General features: G+C 38.0%; 1 protein-coding gene across 6 annotated transcripts in view; it reads right to left on the reverse strand.

Annotated features, from left to right (window-relative positions):
- The window catches only part of LOC132914717 (protein cordon-bleu), a 95,975-nt gene that overhangs the window by 22,243 nt on the left and 48,949 nt on the right, over positions 1 to 24,783 (reverse strand). The window contains exon 1 of one of the 6 annotated variants that reach the window (XM_060974057.1): positions 23,204 to 23,409. The exons of the other annotated variants lie outside the window; for them this stretch is intronic. The gene's annotated coding sequence lies outside the window, so the exon portion shown is untranslated. Of the gene's footprint in view, positions 1 to 23,203; positions 23,410 to 24,783 lie in introns of those variants that run through there. 6 annotated transcript variants of the gene reach the window in all.

Below are 24,783 nucleotides of genomic sequence, written 5' to 3' on the forward strand. Positions count from 1 at the left end.
TTTCGAAGATTACAGATTACACGCTGTGGATGGCCGGGAAAGGCACGCCGTCCTTTCAAGTGTTTTGTTACGATTCGGTTCGTTGGCTAGAACGCAGGAAATATCGATCTCTTTCTACGTTTCCTTGACCGTGGCTTCGACCAAAGAGATCCCACGGAAGAGCCATGATTTATTCCCGCTAGGGGGAACTCTGGGATCGCTTGTTTTGCTGCGTTGTATCGCGAAATAGTCAGGAAGAAGTTAAAAGAAACGTATCCTACCGGTGATTGACAAACTTTCTTCTTTTTATGGGACAAATGACATGGTTGATCGCCGGAAATTATTATTCCCATTTGTTTCGATGAACATGTTATTAGAACATGACGATCGGATTCAATCTCCTATGATAATTGAAAGGCATAAACCTAATGAGGATTCACATTGACAAATGATCGAAGAAATGTAATTTAAAAAATTATCCATTACATGTTTATTGAACTTTTGGTGAATTCGTACAGGTGGCGTTAGCCTAACTTGTTTCTGGTCAAATCCGACCTTAAAATAATACCTATGGAATAGTTAGGATTTACACAATTGGTCAGGTGCCTACTGCGTGATAAATGTTGAGAAAGGTATCTGTTGTTGTTAATAACTAATAATTGGTGTTATCAGAAGGAGCTATCAGAAGTGAGATTCAGAGGAAATTGCGTATTTTTCAAAATAAGCAACAGTTACGCAATGTCATACTATTGACTGTACAGAAAAATCCCATATGAATGGGCAATGGCTGTAATGGGCTATTTATTTGTAGGGATCTAAAATCCATCTTCGTAGTTCTGTTATTAAAAGGTAATATAGAATCGAATACACACAATGATCTAAATAGTCAGTCTCTAACTTGGAATTACATCAAGTTTCCTAATTTGCAATTACATTAATGGTGGTCAGATTACACATTTGGTCAGGAGTCTAGCAACATTGACCAGGAGAAGATACTAAACTAGCAAAATGACTTGGTTCTGGCACCTCCTCTGCACAGTACAATTGTAAATACTCTACATAAATATTTAAAAGGATGATGAAAAACATTCCTACACTGATTGAATAAGATCTAATAGGTTGCAGGTCTTTTATGTCTTCAAATTATCGCTAAGACCACTATATGTCCTCAACTATGTCTAAAACCGCTGCAGTTATACGTTTCAATAAAAAATCTCGTTCAGTCCAGGACAATGACCGTCCATTCTCTTGATCCTGACAAGGGACACATTGACAAAATGGTCACGCACATCCATCGGACAATGCAACACGCGTTCGACAAGCAGTCTGTCTCGCAGTCCAATGCACACGTAATGAAAATCCTTAATGAGGACCTCAAAGATCCCGGTGCAATGTCGACCGTGCTTTCTGCGCACAATGCATGCACGCATTACCATTAATTCGTGTTCTCGCCCTCTTGCAACTCGACAGCAGCCTCTTATGGTTACGTAAAACGAAACACTATACCCTGGACTGTGTGTATACCTTCATGATCACTTATGCTGAAATGACATAATTCTCTTGGAGAGACAGGATGCCATTACAGTCGTGCCATTTATTGAAAGACAAAATGGCTTTGGAATGGCTTCAAGGAAGAAACTGTATAATTCTGTTATTAAGACGCTCGTGCATTTTTTAAATTATGTTCATGCGCAAGGGTAAAGGTAAAAGCAACGTGGCATTTGTAAACTGATTATATCACTTTTTGTGGATTTTTCAGTTCCACTGCAACGTTCGATGCTTAAGAAATAAACGATTTACTTCTTCTTAATAAAAAGATGAAGCAAAAGCAGGTAAGTGATAATAAATTCTAAGGTGAATTTAGAAAAATAGTATTTGAGATATTAGAGCTTTGATCGCCTTTATTTTCACCACTGTTATCTGTCTGATAGTTCCAGAGTTCATAAACTTCCTAGTAATTAAATCCACTTTCTAACTATGAAATCCTATTGTTTGAAACCTTAAATCCTACGAGAACTATTTTATACAAATCTCAATATTTCCAAATAGAATTTTACCATATTCAGTCGTAACAGCTGATTGAGAATTGACATATCTAAATATGAATTCCTATCAATTGGATGAAAAATATTGAAGTAATAATTTTGTTAGAAAAATCAACGAACTCCTATTATATCTATGTATAAGTTTCTGTTATAAATATTTATGAATGGATTTCTACCGTACTGGCTCATACAAATGCAGAAGCTCATAAGTAGTAGCCATAAGTCTTGCGCCATAGAGTATTGAAAATAGGTGAGAATGGTGTATCGAGGATTTTTGTTTGTGATGAACGTTCATACAGGAATGCGTTTTAGAGAGCATCACGGAGAACAATTGGCTCAGTCATTCCATTCATAATCCACAGCGATCACTGCTGTGGTAAACAGACTGGAAAGTGGTCAATACTTGTTCCACGAGCTGAGGCGATCAAACAGGTGGAGAACTAACGGGATGCGCTGTTGGAATTTAGGAAGGCCGGGGCCTCCAGCTATGGAACGTATCTCCACCTTCCATTCTTTCTTCTCTCTCTCTTCTTTTCTTCCTCGCTCCTTACATAATTTTCAAGGATATGCACCAGTTCTATCAATAAGCGTGCAAAATCATTTTTAGCCTGATTAATCACTCCACTGAGAAGACTGTGAGATCTTCCAATGATTGAATGTATTCCAAATTCAATGGCTCGACAATTTCTAATAAATATAGGAATATGAGACGTTCTGAAAAAAAAAAAACAGGTTCTTAACCAAAACTTGGTTTCAAAATAATATTAGAGAATTTATAGTTAGCCTAATTAATTATACACTGAGAAGGTTGTTGTTCTAACAAGCTTTCATTTTATGTCTACTAAAAACTGGTTTCAAGATATAAATAAAACAGTACTTAAAAGTTTCATCCTCTTTTTTTCTTAATACTAAAAGTATTCCTTAGTTCGCCGAGATAGGAACATAAAAATTTGGAGATCCCAGTAAGGTTAGGTTAACTTCCAATGGCTTAAAACTGTTGCTTAGCATAGAAGTATAGAAAGTTTTACAAAATTGCCATTTCATTTGCTAAAAGGTGCTTTTTCAGGATCATCGACTTCTTTATCGAGTTCTAAGAAATGATATCATCGGTTGGAAGGCGAGACACGCGAGTAAAGTTCGTCTTTTTTTTTCGGACGCGTATCGAATTACACGGGCACCTGCGACTGAAAGATGAACGCGTCGGAGGAATGAGACTATTGTTTCCTTCGTGCAGCGAAAACCCGTGAGAATTCACGCACAATAACAGGATAACAATATATGCGTGTATTCTAGTGTCTGTTACCGAGGAAAAAATAGCACATAGTCGTTCTAATTTCTTTGGGAAGAATGTCTGCATTTTAATATGGAATGCAAATGGCAAACCTTTTTCCTTACAGTTTTTCTTTTTCTTTTCAGAAATACTGCAATTTACAATTACAGGAGCAGCCAAAATGACTAATGTATATGACTACTGTTTATTTCATATATTCCAAAAATGTCAAGATACGATTGATTCTTTTGTAAAATATACGACATTGTCACGAACAATATGTATAGGGGTAAATATAACGGTAAGGGTCCAAGTAACATGTAAAAGCGTACTGGACGTGATTCATTGTGGAAAAATAAGGAAGAAATTAAAGATAAAATTATTTTTATTCCCGGCTTAGTTTCCGAGAAAATCGAGTCTGAAGATTTATGTATTATACTTGAATGTGGCTAATTTCGGACTAAACAGGACTAAACAATCGATAGAGGGTAACCCTACGTGTGACAATAAGTCGAAAATGTACAATACAATTTTTCCACAAGACGCTTTGTTTCAGAGAAAAATAAATTTGGAAATTTATGATACGCGTGCAAGGCCGATACTTGACTAAACATCTTCGAATTCAATTTCCTTGAAAACGAAGCTTCAAACGAGCAAATTCTATTCGACGCTTTCGACTTATCTTTGCGCATATAATTACCTTCTGTCGATTATTTATTCCTGTGCAACATGGAATTAGTCATGATCAAGTATACCTGATAAATATTCGAACTGGATTTTCTCGAAAATTAAAACGAGAACGAAACAATTTTATTTCATATTTTCTTGTAATTTTCGCACAGGGAATTACCTTGCCCCGGTTTTACGTGTTATCTGGTCGGACTCTATATACAACTATCGTAAATTATACAAATCAAAACCGTAGTGAACATGCTAAATGTCTCTGCTTGCGCTTTCTCTATTATTTGTTTCAATATTTACAGTGAACCACCTTGAAACAATATTTCAACGAGTACAGTTTCACGACAGCTGATTAGCATGACATCTTTTCTATTCCGGTAAAGAAACAAGAGTTTCTCGCAAAAACGTCGCGACAGTCCCCGGTATTTTCACTTACGACACCAAATAAAACCGAATGTGGGCTAATGGCCGAACGCGGGGTCTCTCGATGAAGTAGGCCTCGCGACTTAGGGTCTGCACAGATCGTTTGGAAACGAGTTTCGCGATATTCCATTTGGAGGTCCTCCGACCCACACGCGATGGAAATACCAGTCGGTATTAAAGGAAATGCTCTACATACCCAGCCGGAAAGAGGCAGAGCACAACAAGTATCAACGTGCGCTGAATATTTAAGCAGATTCAACAATTATTCACGGATGGATAAATCTGTATTAATTCAAGACGATCTTCGTTTATGCACCTTATAAGGCGTTACAAAGACTTTTATTCTTGCTCCGAGGACTTGTAAAATACTTTTTATCCACTCGCAATTTTTTTCCTTTTTTTTTTTCTTAATAAAAGAATAATAAATGAAATGAATGTTAAATAAATTTCTAGTGGAAAATCTTAGGAAAAATAGACACTTTCAAGCTTTTATGCTAGAAAGGGATCAAGATTACAATGTGGATAAATTCTCGTGAAAGTCGTATCATTTGCGAATATAATACCAAGCATTCTCCCTATTTCGATTCCATCGCCAACCATAATTGAGTTACCAAAAAAAGAGTCGGTACAAATATGGCGAGCAGAAAAGAAGTAACGAAGTTTCACGTTCCGTGCATCGGTTTCGATAAGTCCACGGGTAAAATCCTTTCACTGGACGACTTAATAATTTCCTCGACGCGGCAGGTCCCGAGAAATCGAGATCGTATTGTCCGGAACGAGGTGTATCGATCGGTGAATCGGTTGCAAAACTATCCGTTCGAAGAGAAAACATTTACGCGGCTAACAGTCTTCCCAGAAGCTACTTTTCTAATGCCCGTCCCCCTTTTTTTCTTCCTCTCTTCTTCGATCGTTCTTACTTTCCCGCAAATTGTCCGACAAATTCTAGGCTCCAACCAAATCAAACATTCGAGACGTGAGTCATAAAATTCCACGGTTGTTTTCCTTTTTCGACAATATCTGCCTTTCATAACCTCGTGAATATGATATTATAGATTACAATCTCATTAAATCGGATTAAAAGATCATGTCTAATGGAGTTTTGTATTTGAAACTTCCGTTTCGACAGCTGATTTTACTTCAATTATCGATTTCTTGCGTCCATAACCTCAATTATACGGAGATACTAAACCACCATAAATTTATTAATTCGAATTGTGAGATTATACCTTATCGAATATTATATTTGAATAGTTCTACTATTAGAATATACGGACACACACACTCACACACACATACTATAGATCGCAATATTACAAACTTAAATTGAAAGACTATTTCTGATTAAATTTCTAATTTGAAACTTTCATTTAGATCGATATTAGTTCAGCTTTGAACCCCAGTTACCGATCGAGCAACGACCCATAAGAATTAATCTCTATTTCAACAATTATAATTTAATAAACTCTCAGGAATTGATGCAAGGTTTTAATCGTCGATATTCGAAAAAACGTAACAAATGTTAAAACTTAACAACGCGTACAAAGTTGATCCATTGACTAAATTACAGAAATTACAGAAAGAAACCAGACACATAGGATAATCTGTTGAATAGCATCAGACAGGTTTCTCGCACTTGTTACGGGCAAGTCTACCGAGGTCAGTTTCATTTTGCCTCTTTTTTAAAAATAACTTCTCGTATTTCTTTCGCACGTTTTATTTTATTGCCCTTAACGATGTACGTAACGGTTTATGCTCGTTCGTTCCGCGTTGTAACTCGAATATTCTTAACCCTTATTTAAACAAGAATTATATTCAATCCTACAGCAATAATTCTTCGTTGATTGGTGTTGAACATCGCCGAATTCTCGTTCTGGCCATAGAGAATTTTAATTGCTCAATTAATTTCACGGAAGACGCGAATTTTGCGGTCGGTAAAACAGCTTTAATAAAACGGGAGAACGAATGTTTCAAATACCTGCGCGCGCATTTCTAACCCGTCACGCTATAAATATAACAAAAAGATCGAGTAATCGTTTTTAATTCGCAATCAGTTGCAGGGGAATTTAAAAAGGCGAGGATCTTGATTTCACTGGTTGGATGAATTTCGTATTCTCCTCAGAACTTCCGCCTGTTTTACGCTCTTTTTGTGCGACGTTGTATGGAAATGGCTATGCCCTTGTATGTGGGACGGAGGTTCCACGAAAACGGACAGACAGACAGCCAGACAGACGGACGAGGACACGAACCTGACCTCACCAAGAACGAGACGATACAACTTTCAGGAGCTCGTAAAACAACACTGGCGACCTCGAGGTGAAGAAGCTTCTTTGAGTTCACCGAACTTTCTCTGTTCTTCCTCTCTTTTTACTCGGACGATCCATTTATACACTGCCGGAAGAGGATAGGTTCGAACAACAATAATAAAAACATGACCTTTTAAAACTGTAATCCTATATTTATCCACATTATCTAAAGCCTTATCTTCATATAGTGCGATAAAAAGATTTATTCCTACCTGATCTACCTGATAAAATTTGCTATAAAATTAATTGTAACTAAAGATCCTCACGATATATAGGTTAAATATTCACGCATTAGACTAATTGAAAAACTTAATAAAAAATTAGGAAACATTTCTTAAATTGTAAGGAGCAGTTCTAATTAGGAGACTATCTAACCTAATTCAGGCATGTCAGATCTCATTTTTAATCGATAATGGAATCCATCGTGAAATTAGGAAAATCCCTTTAATTGCATTGAGCCTCTTAGCGTTATCTGTTCCCTACTGGAGAAGACTTCTATACTAATGACGGCCTATTTTCCCACATATTTTCCCACCGTTCACTTTCCTACAGGTCAAGCTGAGATTCGTTATCGCGAATCGATCGGTGGCCGACTGTAATAGAAACTCTCCCTACATTGTAACGATCGATCTCGCAGTGAATTTCACGACGGTATCGGTTTGAAGTTGATCGCAGGACGAGGCCACAAATCGTAAGTCCGTGTCTTTCATTGGACACGCGCCATTTTTTCTTTTTCTTTCTCTTTTTGTTTCTCGAATGTAGCAATATTTCCATTCCACTTAATTACGTTCCGCATCGATGGGACCGGCGTAAGTCGATACTCGTCTCGGTAATCGATCCGTGATCGCTTCGATTCCACATGCGCATGAGCACATGTTCGCGATATGTTAACTCTGAAGACTATCTTAACAGGAAGCTCGTTCTTCTGTCCTTCGAAAGAACATGTTTATCACTGGAATGCGAATGACACAACTACATTATGGATAAGAATTAAAAATATTATGCAGCGGATAACATGATATCGCGTTTTTTTTATCGTTAACTCCAACAGTTAAAATACTCAGAATCTCGGTTTCCATAACTGAGTTACTGAAAATCCCAACTTCTACAATTTAACAACAGCAATTGAAAATCGACGTCATAGGATACACCAAAATGTGGTTTTGGCCCAGGTGACAAATTATCTGGCGCTATCTCTGACTAATAAGTCCTGTATCTAACCTATAACTGGTTTTTGAACAGGTACACAGTACTACCATTGTACCACACAGTACAAAATACTGTTAGAGACAAATAATCGGTTTTAGACCATCTTTTAACTTGTCTACTCGATGCTAGTATTGGATATATTATACGAAGGTTCAAAGGACAGCTGGCTGAATAATAAGACTGACGGCACAATCTATTACAATTAGCATGTTTTGGTCTGCATGATGCATAGTTGGTACATAATCATGCCAGACACGTGCAAATCATTAAGGTTGGTCACAAAAGATGGAGGACCATGAATTGGTTCTTTTGTACTCTTCTTTCTTGGGTTATATAAGCTGTATGTATGTTCTGTTACAGTAATCAAGACTCAACCGGTATTATCTCTTTTATAAACACATCAAACGTAATTTTTGTTAATTGTACGTTCTATAGAGAGAAAGTAGGCATTGGTGAAGCAATCTCCAAGAGGTATATCTTTCGATAATGCCAGGAACATCCTATCATTATGCAAAATAAAGACCTACGCACACCTGTGACTTATTCTAATAAATTTCTTTTTCTTTCGTTTTTTTATGTATAGCATTAGCTGAAATCGGTAAATGTTGTATAAAATCTATAGAATAAGGAATTCTATCCAACCCTCTCTTGTCTTTATTGGAAGGAGTAAATGGACGTTTGACACCCAGGTTAAATACCGACGAAAGCTATTATTCGTAATTACCAAGGAAAAAATTCCCACCGGAGATTTCTCAAGCAAAGACCTCTCTCGATCGATCTCCGTCGTTTGCCTTTTTTCCCTTTTCGATCTTTCCACCGTTTACGAGCAAATTACATAACGTACGATTACGCAACACGTGTAACTCCAAAGAGGACGCGATGCACTTTGCCAATACGGCCCGGCTGTGATTCCTTTTTGTCATACACTGCCATTGAGTAATTGTAATCGTGATATCTATACGATTGTACGTTATGAGACTCTAGGCATTATATTTCCCTCCTTCAGTGACTGCTGTCTTAAGATAGGAAGTCGTGAAGATATATATTTTTTTGACAACGTCAATGTTATATAACGCAAATTTCGCCAAACTTTTACACTTCTAAACCTTTAGACTCAAAGACTTTCAAATGTCTAAACTTTCAGATTTCAAAGTTTCCAGAACTTTCGAATTTTCTGACCTCCCAATATTTAGACGTTCCGATTCTCAAATTTCCTAACCTCAAACCTAATAACTAAATAACCTAAAACCAAACTTTCCTAAATAACCTAACCTAACCCCAAACTTTCAGACTTCCAAATTTTCAAATTTGCAAGCTTCAAGCTTCCACTAAATCTCCAACGCTTTCACGGGCTCTCCAATTTCTACGGTTTCGAACTTCCGAATTCTCGAAGATGCAGGCATCACGTTTTACCAACATTAGGCTTAATTAAGGAATTAAATTTCCCTTTTCGACATACCTCTCAATATCCGTCACCCTGGAACAGGAACTTACGGCGAAATCCACTTTTCCTGAAGATACTAATAATTCAAAATGACCAAGAATCAATTCTTAAGCGTTGCTTTGTAAGATTACAGTGCCTTTTCATCGAAGGCAGTACTTTTAGCGCTAATGGCTGGTCATATTGCTCATTCTAATAACATTTAACTCGATCTGGTTTACTGAACGTCGACAAACTTTCTTGCAGGAAAGAAACGCGAGTGGCCATCGCTGCATGAAATACGAGCATTCACGAAGTTACTTGTTGAAGCATGTAAGTCGACGTAATCGTCGCTTCGTGACGTAAGAGGACGTAATTTCGTCGAATAACGGTGTTTAATTTAACGACGCCATTAGGACGATGGCGCTTTGTGTCTCCTCCATACACGTTCCTACCACTTTTTCTCTCTGTTAGGCCAATATTTTTATCAGCCAATTATTCTGTTGCAATTGCCACGGTTTCGTGGCATCTGATTTGTTGTAATGTAGTGTAAAGCGTCTGTTAAGCAATTCTGATTAGTATTGCGTGAAACGTATAACATAACTGCTACGTTGCATTTGTTTTTACGATGTGCGTGATAACCAGATTAATTATTTATGATCATATTAAAGATATCTACGAGCATCTATCCCATTAAAGGCGTTCTGTTAATGCAGCACTGCATTTATTTATTAATGTGAAATTTCTCGAGTCCCCGAACATTAGGCTTCCCAAGTATTAGAATTCCAAAATATTAGCACTGTCAAATATTGGTGTTACGTTCGGTGACCCTTTACATAAACCAGAAACTATCCTTCGGTCAAGACGGCCACTAACTGTGCAAATTAGTCAATGTTTTGTTCAGTCATCAGTTGTAACTTACTATTTACACGTCTCTGAGAATACTTCTATACGCACGACGCGTAACTATTTATATCTACCAAGTTGTTGGAAAGAAGTATATATTATAACTTGTTACTTCATTGTTATAATCAGTCAAGCATCTCTATTATCCTAATCGAAATAAGGGATCGACCAATTCATGGCGTCGATTATCTAATCGTAAGAAGAATTTACGACTCTCGTTGACGCGATCTACCGCGAACGATCTAACAATTGGAATTCTCACATATTGGAGTTCTCAATTATTAATGTTCACGAATGTTAGAGTTCTGAAATATTACAGTCCCTAAGTATTAGAGCTCTCAAATATTAGAATTCCCATACATTATAGTTCTCTAACATTAAAGCTGACAAATGTTAATGTTTCCGAATATGAGTTCCCAAATATCAACGGTCCTGAATATTAGAGTTCGCAAATATTAATGCTCCCGAATATAAGAGTTCCTAAATATTCGAGTTCCAGGTATTAGAATTCTCAAATATGAATGTTTGCAAATATCAAAATCTTTATAGTATCAAAATGTCTTGCATTTCTACATCTTCAAATTTTTCATTTTCAAATTTTTATTATTGGGTTTTAGACATTATCTCATTGCTTGCTGCAAAATATGTCCAGATATTTTCAGTTACTAAATATTAATTGGAATTTTTCATTTGTAAATTTTCTACGTTGGAATATTCTTACACGCACTCTACTGTGCTTATATTAGATTGCCTTAGTTGAATCGTGTTAATTTCTTCAATTTTCAAGTAATTTCCTGGCACATATTCTGACCACCTCGAGCGTAAAAAATAAGTCGGTACTCGCTTCCTAACACGTTCTGGTTGGCTTCTTTTAACGAAAGTAACAGAAAACGCTTTATAGAAAATAAAATGTACGCCCATGGATTTATGTAACTCCCGGCAGTAGGTGAATCAATAATAACAATCCAGCCGTTCGTTTCTCTCGTTGATTACAATTGAACATAAACCTGCAACCAACACCGAATCGAATTTACAATTTAATACGCCGTTTCGTATCACGTAAGATCATCTTTCAGCGCTACAAATGGTTGGTTTCGAATTTCTAAGTTTCTTTCCAACTTACGAACTTTTAGATTCACAGCCATATGAATTTTCGAATCGCCAAGCTATTGAAAATTTTCATTTCATATTTTGCTGCGTTCACATCCTTAGTCTTTTAAATTTCTAGTTTTCTAAATCTTCAATCTTTCAAACCTTCTGTCAAACTTTCACTCTTACAAATCTTAAATTGTACCATTTTTCAGATTGTCAGTTTTTAAAATTTCCAATCCTCCAGATTCTCCAACTAGCAAATTTTCAAACTTTCAGGTTTTCACTTCTCTACCCTTCAAACTTCCAATTTTTCACATTTTCAACTCTGTAAATACTCGCTTCCTGTCTCCACACAGTCGCTAATCAAAGAGTTAAAAGATCAACGACGAAGATATTAGTCTGTTATTATATTTAAATTCTCTTAAGCTGGGTAACATATTGCGAAATGTTGTTGCGTTTGATATACAAGATATCCAATATTCTTGATCCACCTGTTGGTCCATCTCTTTGTTGGATGGGAAGAAACGTAGCGGAGGAATTATTTCTGCAAGAGAGTGCAATCTTCCTGCCTTTGATCTTCGCCATGAGCGATACTGGAACGGTATTAACAGGCAGAGAGACGTCCACAGTTCGGTATTTAATTTCTGTTCCTAGTTTAATAAACCTGTGCGAGCGAAGGAGCAGCAGCTATTGTTTTAAAAAGACGGTAATACACTTGCACAACTTCCACCAAGAAACTCGATCCTCGTCACAGGCTGTTCTCACCTCTGGGAACTCGGGCACAATTGTGCAGGAGCGTTTCTCAAGGAAGACTTTCCAAGTCCAGATCAAGGAGGTGGCGAAAAGAAGCCAGATAATCGAGAGCCAGAGTCTTCTGGTCGAGTCTTTTATTAAGAATTCTCAGTTCTAACATTGGTTTTAGTTTATCTTATTCGTGGTATTATTCCAAAGACATTTGGCAAGAACTGAAATTTATTTTTTGTGTCTACCACTTACATCACCAGGACATTAAGATTTAAGAGATGTTCCTAAGTTTCATTTAATTTCATCAATTGTTCAAAAGACCAAATATCTAATGCAATTAAAGAGATTCAACTGATTCCATGAGCAAAGCTCGTTACTGTCCCATTGAAGGAGCTAAAAGTTACTTCTTGTGTCTACTATTTAGGTCTGTGTTCAGGACATTAGGATTTAAGAGGTGCGCCTAAGTTTCATTTAATTTTATCAATAGTTCAGATGACCAAATGTCTAATGCAATGAGAAAGACTCGTTTAATTAGCTGATCCAATTCCCACTACTATGGATTTATTAACAAATAAAGCACTTGCCTAATTGGGGCACCAAAATTTAGGGACAAGCCCTATTTCTATTTAAAATTTAAAATTTCATTCTAACATCAGAATGTCTGATCTATATAACGTTATTTATTCGATATACTGGTTGCTCCTGCTGTGTGATTCAATATGCTAAAGTCATGATCTTCCAACGCAGAAAATTACTAAGTTCACGGTGAACACATATTAATCGCCGAGTTCATGTAACAAGGTTGTCAGCAGCACAGTTACGTAGGATAAAACAATCGTCATCTATAAATATCTTAGTAACCAAACAATGGCACCTACACGCCTCATTAACATTAATCCCAGACAAATCAGTATTCTTAATGCGTTGCTCCTAACCTTCGGATTATAGTCTCTGTACTCACTCTGTACTTCAATAAGATTATTACCTGCTCACGTTGTACGAGCTGAATTCCGACCCCATCATTAAAATCCACCGACAAAAGCGTAAATTCTGAAATAGCAGTACCATAAGTTTTGAAGCTGTGATGCCCAAGCATCCAAGTTGAATCTGAACGTTGGAATTTTTAATACACTTTTAATTCGTTTTTAAGTAGCAAGTGGAGATTTTTCTAACAAAAAGTCGATGAAATTTTTCTACAACTAACATAAGTAGTATTAATATGTAACGCTTTCAGTTAATTATCGATTTTTTTATTTTTTTATCTTGACCTTCGAATGTTCCAAAGATCTTAAAATTGACGAATATATTTTAGTTTCCGCTAGACTTGCAATTTAAACAGCAAATTGTAACTTTTTTTTCCACGCGACGAGTATACTCGTCGTAACACGAAATATCGTCATTTCTTCATCACGAGTATACTCTTCATAAAAGATATAACATAGAAAAAACGAAGCTGGCACCCCGCTGGGGGTAGCCACCCACACGCTATATTTATTTTTATTTTATTTTTTTTTCACCAATAAGATATAACACTTTACCAAATGTCCATAAGGACAAATTGTAAAAAACCAAAATAAAATTAAAAAAAAAAAAAAAACCGAGTATACTCGTCAAAAACAGCTAACTAGGGAACTGTGTTATAATAAGACGGATATTCGTATTTGACATGTTATTTTCGAAGAAATATAGGTAAGGATCGAATTAGGACACCCAGTAGATCGATGCTGAAGGAGTGCTGGACGTGTGGATAACCGGCCATATGTAAGCTCGAGATCGAGCTCAGGAGGGCAACGCCCCAAATGGCCTTGCTCGCGACCTCCTCGGAGAGAGCTTCTCCGGAGGCTGCCTCTTCTACCTCACGCGCGCGCATTACACGCACACACGGTCGCAAGCTACATGCCTGTCTCACGCACTAGAAGAAGAGCAACGAGATCGTCATGGAGTACAAGGACTACCGGCGAGGATCAGCCATAGGAAGAGCCAAGGTTTTAGGACTCAAGATCGAAACTGTAGAAAATTATTCAGAAAACGAAGGCGATACATCAGTGGTGCATACCACGACAGTGAATCGTACAAGTGAGAATTGTATGAAAATTTGGAAGACAAGATTTCCAGATTTTCTGACTTTTATAGTTCCAAATTTTCCAACTTTCGTATGCCCAAATTTTCAGACACGCAGATCATCAAATTTACGAGCTTTCAGACTTTTAGATCTTCGAGCTTTCAGTCTTTAAAATCTTCGAGCTTTCAGTCTTTAAAATCTTTAATCTTTCAGGCTTTTAAATCTTCGAACTTTCAGTCTTTAAAATCTTTAATCTTTCAGACTTTTAAATCTTCGAGCTTTCAGACTCTGAAGTATTAAAATCTCCAAATTTCCAGTACTTAACGTTTCTGTATTTTCAAGCTCCCCAATTTTTAAATTGCCAGGTCCTCAAACTTTCAGGCCTTTCAGACCATCTAATTGACGAATTTTCGGACATTTAAATCTCTAAAATTCCTTTGGAGACATCGAAGCCTCCCAATTTTCCAGTACCTAACGTTTATGTATTTACAAGCTTCCCAACTTTTAAATTTCCAAGTCCTCAAACTTTCAGTCCTTTCAGACCATCTAATTGACGAATTTTCGGACATTCAAATCTCTAAAATTCCTTAGGAGACATCGAAGCCTCCAAATTTCCAAGCTTTTGGACTTGTAAATCTCCAAATTTTCAGCCTTTCAGACATTCGTAACATCTAAATGAACGATCCATCAGATTTACGAACTTTCAAGCTTTTAAATCCCTAAGTTCTCAGGCACTGAAGCACAAGTCAAGTTTCTAGATTTTCAATCCCCAAAATTTCCAAATGTCCAAGCTTTGGACATTGAAAATTCCGTGCTTGCATATTTTTCAGACTCCCGAATTACCAAATTTTCAGACTTCCAGACCCCTAAATTACCGATTTTCAGACTTTCGAATTGCCGTTCTGCCACGCTGTTAAGTTTCAGAATCTTTCAAGCTATCGGCTCTCCAAATCTTCAAACTCTGGGGACCACGATAGGTGCAAGCCTAAGGTTTTACGAGTCAAGGATAGTATTATAAATTAACGTTCAGAAATACGAAAAGAAAAAAGAAAACAAGGGGAGAGAAAATGGGATTGGAACAGAACCGAAAGACGATCCATCAGAACTGTAGTCGGTAAGTGGAAACGTGCAAAGGACAGCAAAGGACGAAAGGAGGTAAAAAGAGAAGCGAGACCAGGTAGGAGGAGATGCACTAATCACGGGAGCATCATAAATACGTCCAGATTTCATCTTTGCTCTCTTTTCAGTGCCGCCGTGTCTCGTCCCTACAGGCAGGTCCCTCGATAACTAACGACATGGGACTGGATGGGCAAGCTAACTAGAACAGCAAGATTTACTAGTCTGAACAAGAGGCGAATAACTTGGAATTTCAGAAGATTTTACCTGACTGTACCTGGACGCACGAGCAACAGGAACGTTAATCGAGTCAATCTCTGGTTCACCTTATTACGATCATTTTACATGGGACGATCAGAGCTACCTAGCCATTCCGCAGGATAATTCGCCAAAGTAAATGGCTTTTTTAAAGATAATAAAATTATCTACGCTGGCTGGACTCTATTATTAAATAGAAAGTGGAACGACTGATATCGATCCAGAATTGTCAGACGTCTCTCAACTTCGTCACATCGGATTACACGTATCAGCCATTGCATCTGGCAGCTTTCTCTTCGATCGGAAAAACCATCTTTCGATATCCGTCGTTTAAAGAAAAAGCTTATCACACGTACGCCAAAGAATCGCGGATCTGCGATCTATTCCAACCTTCTTGTTGCAACTGCTGCGTTTACGAAGATTCTAGAAACAGCCGTTCTCTATCAACAGATCCATCCTTGTTTCTACAAGATTCTATTGAACGTAAGTTGGTATTGAAACATTCCTCAATTTCACCCACGTAATTATCTGAAATCCGTCCGACGAACCAATCTCCATCGTTCGAAATAGCATTCCAAGCGCTTTTTCCAAGAGAACCGTGCTCTCTCTTATCCGTCTAAAGTATCTAAAGGTGGAACGATTACCACTACGTGGACCAAACGTGACAGCTTCCACGCAGACTTTATTACCTCAGTCCAGATAACAATCCATGCTGATCATCTTGCACACAGGGAACGTTAACTGTACATGGAACCTATAGCAACAGCATTCTGACCAGAGATGCGATTTCCTAGTCTGAAATGGCAGAAATGGTAAGTACCAATGTTTCTCCTACTGCATATGATTTTATTAGTATCATTCTATATGGACTAACGGTGCTATCCAATTGGAATATCTGACACGATTTACAATTAGAACACAGTGAAAGAAGGATAGACATGGCTCTGACTGTAAATTGGTTCTGTAGAAAAGAGATCTGACAGAATGTTGAAGATACAACAGATTCAATTGCATGGCATTTAAAAAGGCAATGTAATTTCTTTAAGAAGAAGCCACAATTGTCAATTTTTCATCAAAGTTTGAAGGACTTTAGTCCAGAGGAGGACCTTTATCACCAAGAAACTTCAACTTACAGCACTTACATGTAATTAGTTAAAACTTAAGAAAACCAGGAGAATGGCAATAATAAACGTAGCAAAGAAAGTAAGAGAAATATCGATCGCACGAGCGAAAAGTGAAGCAGCTCTGAGGATAAACTAAAATTATTTTGCCAGAGATAGTCGAAATAAAAGTTTAATTGGCATAGATAAAAACTATTCGATGCATTTCCTGATGCAACCTGTGCACACACGATTATGCAAGCTGGCTGTGCAACGATTCCTTTCCCCTTCTCGTAAATCCAACTCTTCCTGATTCTGTTATATGCCAGGAATTATGCAAACATTCCATTCGCAACACCGTGTCAAGCGAACGAATTTTTTCCCCCTTTTCCTTTCTTTTTCCAATTTCAACGTTTGAATTTTAACTTTCCACGCCAGCGAGGAATTTTCACTTTTGCTTTGTGAGATTAAAAAAGAAAGAAAAAAAGCAGAGGAAAAATGCGATAGTTTCCTCCATTACTCTCCTTTTGCAACGTTCATTAGTAGCCCAAGCGAAGGTAGCGCGACCATTAGTGGCCCGACAAACTAGAAATCATCATTATCATAGTCATTACGATTTCATGGATCAGCTTGTTCGCCGGTAAACTGGTTACTTTGTAACGCGCGTTAAAGGTCGCTTAAAACGTCAATTGCTTCCAATCGGTTAATAACAGCAACTATTGAGTTAGCATAAATCTCTCTCATCCATTTTTCAGAGTCTATCATCGTTCGACAATTATCCTTTCCTGTCCTCGAGTAGTAATTAATCTTGCCAAGAGTACTTGATGATTCTAATCGTGATACTTCCTTCTTAAGGCTTCAATTATATCTAATCCAAATATAGATTAACTATTAGAACCAGTCAAGTTCAGTAATGCTCCTGACAGTCAGGCTTACCTTGAAAACTCATGTTGTATAATATCATATGCAGCAATGTGCAAAGGTCCTTGGTCGTCTACGGCAGTGATCATATAACGACCATTAACTATACTAGCTATTTCTTTAGCAAACTCCCAATAACTCTCAACTTGGCTAACTTTAACGCTTTATGTTCTCTTATAAAACCAACGTATTATCAGATTGTAGGAAACTTCAGAGTTCTGCACTCAGAAGATACCCAAGACTTTCAAGCTGTGAGTCTCATGGTTGAAGACTGTTTGTAGAGAACACTGCAAGCACCAAGAAACAACTTTCTCAGGGAGAAAAAGCCTCGTGCCTTAACGTAGTCCAAATTTATGAAAGAGGTAAGTGTATCTGTAGAAAGATACCTGTGGCATCTTTAATTGTAAGGAAAACTGAATGTCTCGTTCGTTTAGATTCAGATAGATGGCACAGACGAAAGCCAAAAATACAATTATCCAGTATCTAATTGATACTTACATCTTTCTCCATTTGACGTTGTGACACCAATTGTTACGTCGCGCGAGATGGTCCGTGCGACGTCCCTTTCGGTCTGGCCGCCAAGGCCTACCCCTCGTTACACTGACCCGCAAGAAACCCAAGGAACCACCATAAACCGAATCTTCTCGGCTTAACTTCTATTCGCACAAGTATTTTCGGTTTATGGATGGTCCTTTGAACGGTCCTTGGGTTTATTGCACACTCTTGCTAATTACGGAGAAAACAGATGTGCCCCGCGAAACAGCTGGTTTTTCTCAAGAACAAGGACACCCATGAGCCATATCTGCAGGAGACTTTCTCCTCGTATTTTGTTTATTAACATTGGCTATAACCAATGGGCATCGCGGATCGTTACCCCCACTCTTCTACCGAAAAGTGTGAACAACGAATCCGCGTCCTTAGTTCAGAAAGGGTACACCCACATCGAGCTTTCCTCCTAAATAGTACGAGATGGGTCAATCACTTCTCTTCTACTACTCGGAGAGTCAAGTCACTGCTCTTACACTCCTCAGACTGGTCTTTCGCTCATCGGGCAGTCGCGTCTACTATTCTAACACGTTCTCGGCATTCAACGCGCTAACGCTATCCACCCTCGGGTCAACAATTGTACTGTCCGACGACCTCCAAGATTTTCTGTATACGGTCTACGTGTTGTAATCTGGTGTAAATATACTTCTGTTATATAACTGTAGACTACAGTTATTCAACCACAACCACCCCTATTATCCTAACAGAAATAAGGGGAACGCCCTGCTCGCGGTGTCGATTCGTATAATCGTAACGGGAATTTACGACTCCCGTTGACGCGCCTCAACGCGATCGCGTCTCCCCGCGACTGGACGAAAGAACACCAACTTCTAGCATTATCACTAACTATTTAGAAAGGGAAATTACATTTAAATTCTATACTATAGTATTCTCATTGGTATGCAGTACATTTCCCAGTAAAGGGTCAATCTCTTTCAATTTTCCCACTTACAGTGTTCTCTACGAGCATCTCTCAAGCATCCAGGACAGAGACTGTAGGCTGTACCGGGCCGACAATTAATTTTGGCTCGATCAATGGCCTCCATAAGCCTCTTATCTATGCCGGTAGCTTTCTTCGGTGCGAGAAAGTGGACTCGACTGGCTCGCAAACTAATCTATATCGCACTTCTCCACTCCCACGACTTTCGTTCGTCGACTGAAAGATCGTTGCATAACGATAGCATGGCACGCAAAAAGTGCAGTAAAATCAGGAAATACGTCGAATCGCGAGTACAGTGAAATTTTTCGTATCATGACTCGGTAATACGCAGACACACAGATGCTTAGACTACAAACTGATCTTCAAGCGTCCACCTGATAGTTTGCTCTGTTTCATTATCGTTATATTACATACTTATCGTTATATCCTCATACCAGATACTGATCATTATAGTAGAAGCTTTACCGGTTTGGACAGGGTGTACTTTATACTTCAGGACTCGACTTACCTGCAACAGAGAAAAAGAACAGAATGATAAGTTAGCAGCGTTCCGAAGGATGGGCAAAAATTGTTGCTAATAGTGGCAGTTTCGCAATACACTGACACAAATAATATTTCTAATGCAAAGGGAATTTTTTAAAACAGCCAAAATTGCTGACGCCAGTAATATCTCTGAGGACCTAGGAAACCAGCAATGAAACACTGATCATTCAGACATCAAGCGTGAATCGTAACATGCCAACCGCCTAATCACCTCACGTATACAAAGCTAGGGCTAATTTGTGGAACAAAGCAGACCAAAGTAGGCACAGCCAGAGTTGATATATGAACCTACTGCACCACAGATCTACAAGTGTGACTAGAAAGATGGTCTTCTTAATGTATTATAGTTTTTTCCTCTGTTGATCTAATACAACCAAATTCGTCATAATTAAACCAAATGATCTTGACAAAATCCTTGCTACTAGATTTCCTCAGCAGATGTGGCTAGCAAGATGATCTTCGTAATCTACTTCAGCCTGTATCATTCTACGCAGATTCATCATAATTAGAGCAAACGATCTCTTCGCCAAGTCCTTGCCATTAGATTTAATTAGATCAGCCTACTTTTCTCTGTCGTAATCTACGTAAATTCATTATAATTAAACCAAATGATCTTGACAAAATCCTTGCTACTCGATTTCCTCGGCATATGTGACTAGGAAGATTATCTTGACAGAATCCTTACAATTAGACTTCCTTAGCAAATGTGGCTAGCAAGATGATCTTCGTAATCTACTTCAGCCTATATCATTCTACGCAAATTCATCATGATCTTGGCTAAGTCCCTACCATTAGATTTGATTGAATCAGCCTACTTTCCCTATGATAAGCTACCTAAATTCATGACAACTAGATCAAATGATCTTGACGAAATCCTTGCTACTCGGCTTCCTCGGCATATGTAGATAGGAAGATGACCTTCTTAATGTACTACGTCCTGTATCGTTCCACGCAGATTCATCATAATTGGACCACATGATCTTGACTGAGTCCTTATTTTTCCCTGTGATAAGCTACCTAAATTCATAACAATTAGACGATGTTGACGAGATCCTCACCACCGCAACGCCAACTCTGGCTGTTTAGACTGTAGCACAAGATCTAGCCTGGACCTTGATATAAACCTAGAATCTCCTTTCACGAAACCACGCCAACGAGCAAGTTTGCTGCAGGTTCATCAGGCAAGTTTCTTGTCCCAATGCCTAATGTCTTAAAGACAGGGAGTAAGAACTAGCCTGGCTAACGATAGCATGACTAAAAACAGGCTGATTTACGAGCACCGTGCGCCAGGTTGCATCGACAGGAACCGGCGAAGCCTTTCAACCGTGGAAGAAGAAGCGCAACGATGCATTCCTTGCACGCAGCCCTGCTTGATATTACGTAAAAACCGATTAGAATTCACGCGAGCTCAATGATACGGGTTGTGTGTTGGACGGTCGGTGGAAGAGGGGAAATAAGAAGGGGAATGGCTATAAACAACTTTCCTTGGTGGACCGGCGAGCTCGCTGAGACTCGCTGAGACTCGCAGGGAAATTACGAATGCGGAAGTCCTCGTGGAATCTTTCGCTCGACGAAAGGGAATGAAAGGGCTGGTAAGATTTTTATGCGTCTGCACGAAATTCAAATGTACATGTTAAAAATTGTGGATCTTTGGAGCCGAAATAATGTTACAGAAACACTGAATTTATACTGAGGATTAATATTAAAATAATAATATATTTATTTCATGGACGATTTCTCATATATTCATCGATACACTATATTCTTCTATACTCGACTGTTAACCGACTCTTCCAGATGCTTCTAAACTACTGCCAATCGTCTTTTGTGCCAACTAAGGCCTGGACGCCCTCTAACGCTTATACACACATTCATCCACACACTGATATTCATATACAAGTATCTCTAATTTTTATTTAATTAATATTTAATATTTTTAATGTTATTTATAATATTTATTTAATTAATATTTAATATTTAATATTTAACCCAGTCCAGCACAGAAAACTATACATATCTTAACAGTATAAAATAAAAGAAAGTATAAATATCCGATAAAAATTATATGTAGAAAATTAACGCTTCGTTGAGGAAAATATAAAAAAATATAAAACATAAAGGTCTGTACATAAACGATAATAATTGTAATTAATTCAAATCGATGACTAATCGAATTTCGTCATCGTACTAATCCGGCTAAGTTTGATCCACTCGAAGACGCGTCGATGACTAATACACTTATCAAGTTAAAAATACCATTGTTTAAACGAGCCAGTCGGATTATCGACACCTGGAAAAATAAATAAACTCTTGAAATGGAGATATTTTTTGTTCGTAACGGACACCGCGCCTATCGCCAGATAAATCCAATATCGGCAACGAAACACGATACTGCAATTATCCGGTTCGGTTAACGCGTCCTCCATTTCTTGATTTCGCCGTATACGAGTGCCTAGTGAATTACTTTCTGGAATTTCGTGTCTTGGGAAATATCACGATTATTTGTAAGACGATAACTTTTTGGACGAACGTTCTTTCAATATCATATCGCTGCGATATATGTATACTAATACTATGCTACAGTAAATACTATACACAATGTGCATGAGCATGTGGTCGATATCCGGCCGATTGTCATCACATGCAGAAGAGAAAGTTGCTAATACTATTGTCTCTCACAGCCTCGCCATGACGGTCCACGTCGAGCGGTGTACAAAGCTCTCTCGTCGATTAAAATATAACAACGCTTAATGATCATAACTGGCTAAACTGGTAGTACTTACTCACGTACTGGTTCGCCAAAAATGGTCTCTCTACAGATTTGCAAAGTGGTGCTCAACAATTGGAAAATTCCACTATTTGTATCATAATTACTGGGTATACGCGATAACTATGAAGAACACGACCAAGGTACAGTCTATGAACAATTTGTCCCAAGATTGGTAAAACAAACGCGAACTTCTATAGATTAGATAATCATGGTTTTAAACAACGTCGTAAATAGTTTTGTAACAACAAAAACCAACTGAATTCTCACACGTGCAGACATTCCACGTTTATGACTTTCTAAGCTATATTTATGAGTTACTATTCCATCAAACTAGATCTCAGTGAATTTTATCGTCATAAACTGATGATAAGTTTTTTTTTTCATCTGACTCTTTGCTTTTCACTGGAACTGCGCTTATTTGAATTCATCCGGGATCAAACGTTTCACGTAACAGAGATACACCGGTTCTCTCCACTACCTATCATTTTTCATCCATAAAATGGGAATTAAACGTTCGCATAATTGCATTTAATTACCAAGAATATGCTTAACCTGGTCGTGCGATGTTCTACCAGTAAATACAGTTCTACTGTTACACAAGTTATAATAAAATATACATACGATCAAGTCACTACCAGATATAGTTAATTAATATTTCTACACCAATTCACACGAGATTTAGGACGAGCAAATTTCAACGTCTTCTTAAAAAACACTTTAGTCCAGCATGATCTATATCGGTTACACTATGTGCTTCTGTGCGTTCCTATTTTCTCCTATGAAACGCACGCACACGAAAGCTTGCACACGTTAGCACGTATACAGTCACGGTAAAAGGACTAAGAAACTGAACAAGAACAAAGAAACGCATGTACCGTGAATCCACAGGACGTTAAACCATTCCCCGAGCATCTATGTTTCGGTTGGCAGCGTAGATAAAGAAAAGAAAAAAAAGCGAGGAGAAGAAGGTAACGCGATCTCATCACGAGGAAACCGCAATCTTCCCTATAACGATAATCGTTGGAGCACTGTTCGAAAACACGAAATAAACCGGAGGCAAGGCTGTCTCTCACTGAACACGCAGGTGGATTCGTTTCAGTGTCGCGACGAGACTCCGGGGTCCGATTGCATCACAACGTGATTGCAAAACCCGGCCAGCAGCCTTGCAATGCCACCGCCTTCCTTTTTCCTTCCGTTCATTTTGTCCCCAGTTTGGGTCTCGTCGGAAGGTCGCCTATGGATGCCATTCAAATCGTTCGAGAGAAATATTTCTTGCTAAGTAATGCCTGAGTAGTGTCTGATACTACTTAATAAATTATTCATATTTGATAATGATTTAAGTCTGTAGCCAGTAATATTTCAATTAAGCCAAAAAGAAGGGTTAAAATTTATATCGTCTGAAATTAATATTTCAATCTCTGTATTAACGTCTAAAGTGAATTATATTCCTCAGTGTTTTTTTTTTTTTTCCTCTAATATTACTAAATCACTAACTTTTGAAGATTCTAGCTACTTTATGGCTGATAATGGTTCAGCCACGAGTTCTAAATGATATAGCGGATGTCATAGAATATTTCCAGGGGAATATGAAGAATGTATCCCAGGAGCGAGTCTAGGAGAAGGTCGCCCACGAATGTCATCACCTGTTCTGCGCATGTTGCATCCTTAAACAACAGTAATTGTCGTTCCAGTGACGTAAACTGATCTATAGTATTATTTGCGCACGATCAGGGTCGCGGAGAGGGATAATTTATTCCACCTGCCGACATACCATTTTGTAACTCGTGTTTACCTTAGCATACAAATAGATCTAGTTTCTAAACTCTGTTTCAATTCTCCTGTTATATATTTTCTACACTCGCGTAATTTTCCATGGCCAAAATGTCGGACAAAAATTGTCATCGTGCGCTGTGCACCTAAATTCGTGATGCAAATAACATCAGGGGAGGGAGAGACTCTATGGCGCAAAATAAGACGAAAATAAAGAATAAAAAATGTTAGGTTATCGAGAAAATCGAATTCGAAAATTTGCTTTCTACGAAGAGATTCCAAATAAAAAATTGTTTCTTCTTCGTTCTAAATTTTCGATTTACGTTGAGTAATACAATCGCCTTGACTTTCTTCTTTTGACCACAAATTTCACCAAGTGTCGGCAATAGATTTAGTAACATTCTAGTAACTTTTCGATAATTACGAAACTAACGCGAAGAACGTAGGAATTTAGTAAAAGTAAAATGCAAGAGAGGTGAATGGTGGATGACACACAGCAATAAAAATTCTTATAGAACGTGTATCCTCGTAAATCCCAGAAGTTTATGATTCACGTTAGAAATCTTTTGATTTCGAAAAGGGGAAGATCATTCGATTCGACGAATGCTTGCGTAGATCGTTTTCTATAGGGAAAAACTATTTGAATTGGAAACTTTTTCCCGAGTTTTACATTCCAGGAAGAACC

This window comes from Bombus pascuorum, chromosome 15, assembly GCF_905332965.1.
Source record: "Bombus pascuorum chromosome 15, iyBomPasc1.1, whole genome shotgun sequence".
NCBI classification, from domain to species: domain Eukaryota; kingdom Metazoa; phylum Arthropoda; class Insecta; order Hymenoptera; family Apidae; genus Bombus; species Bombus pascuorum.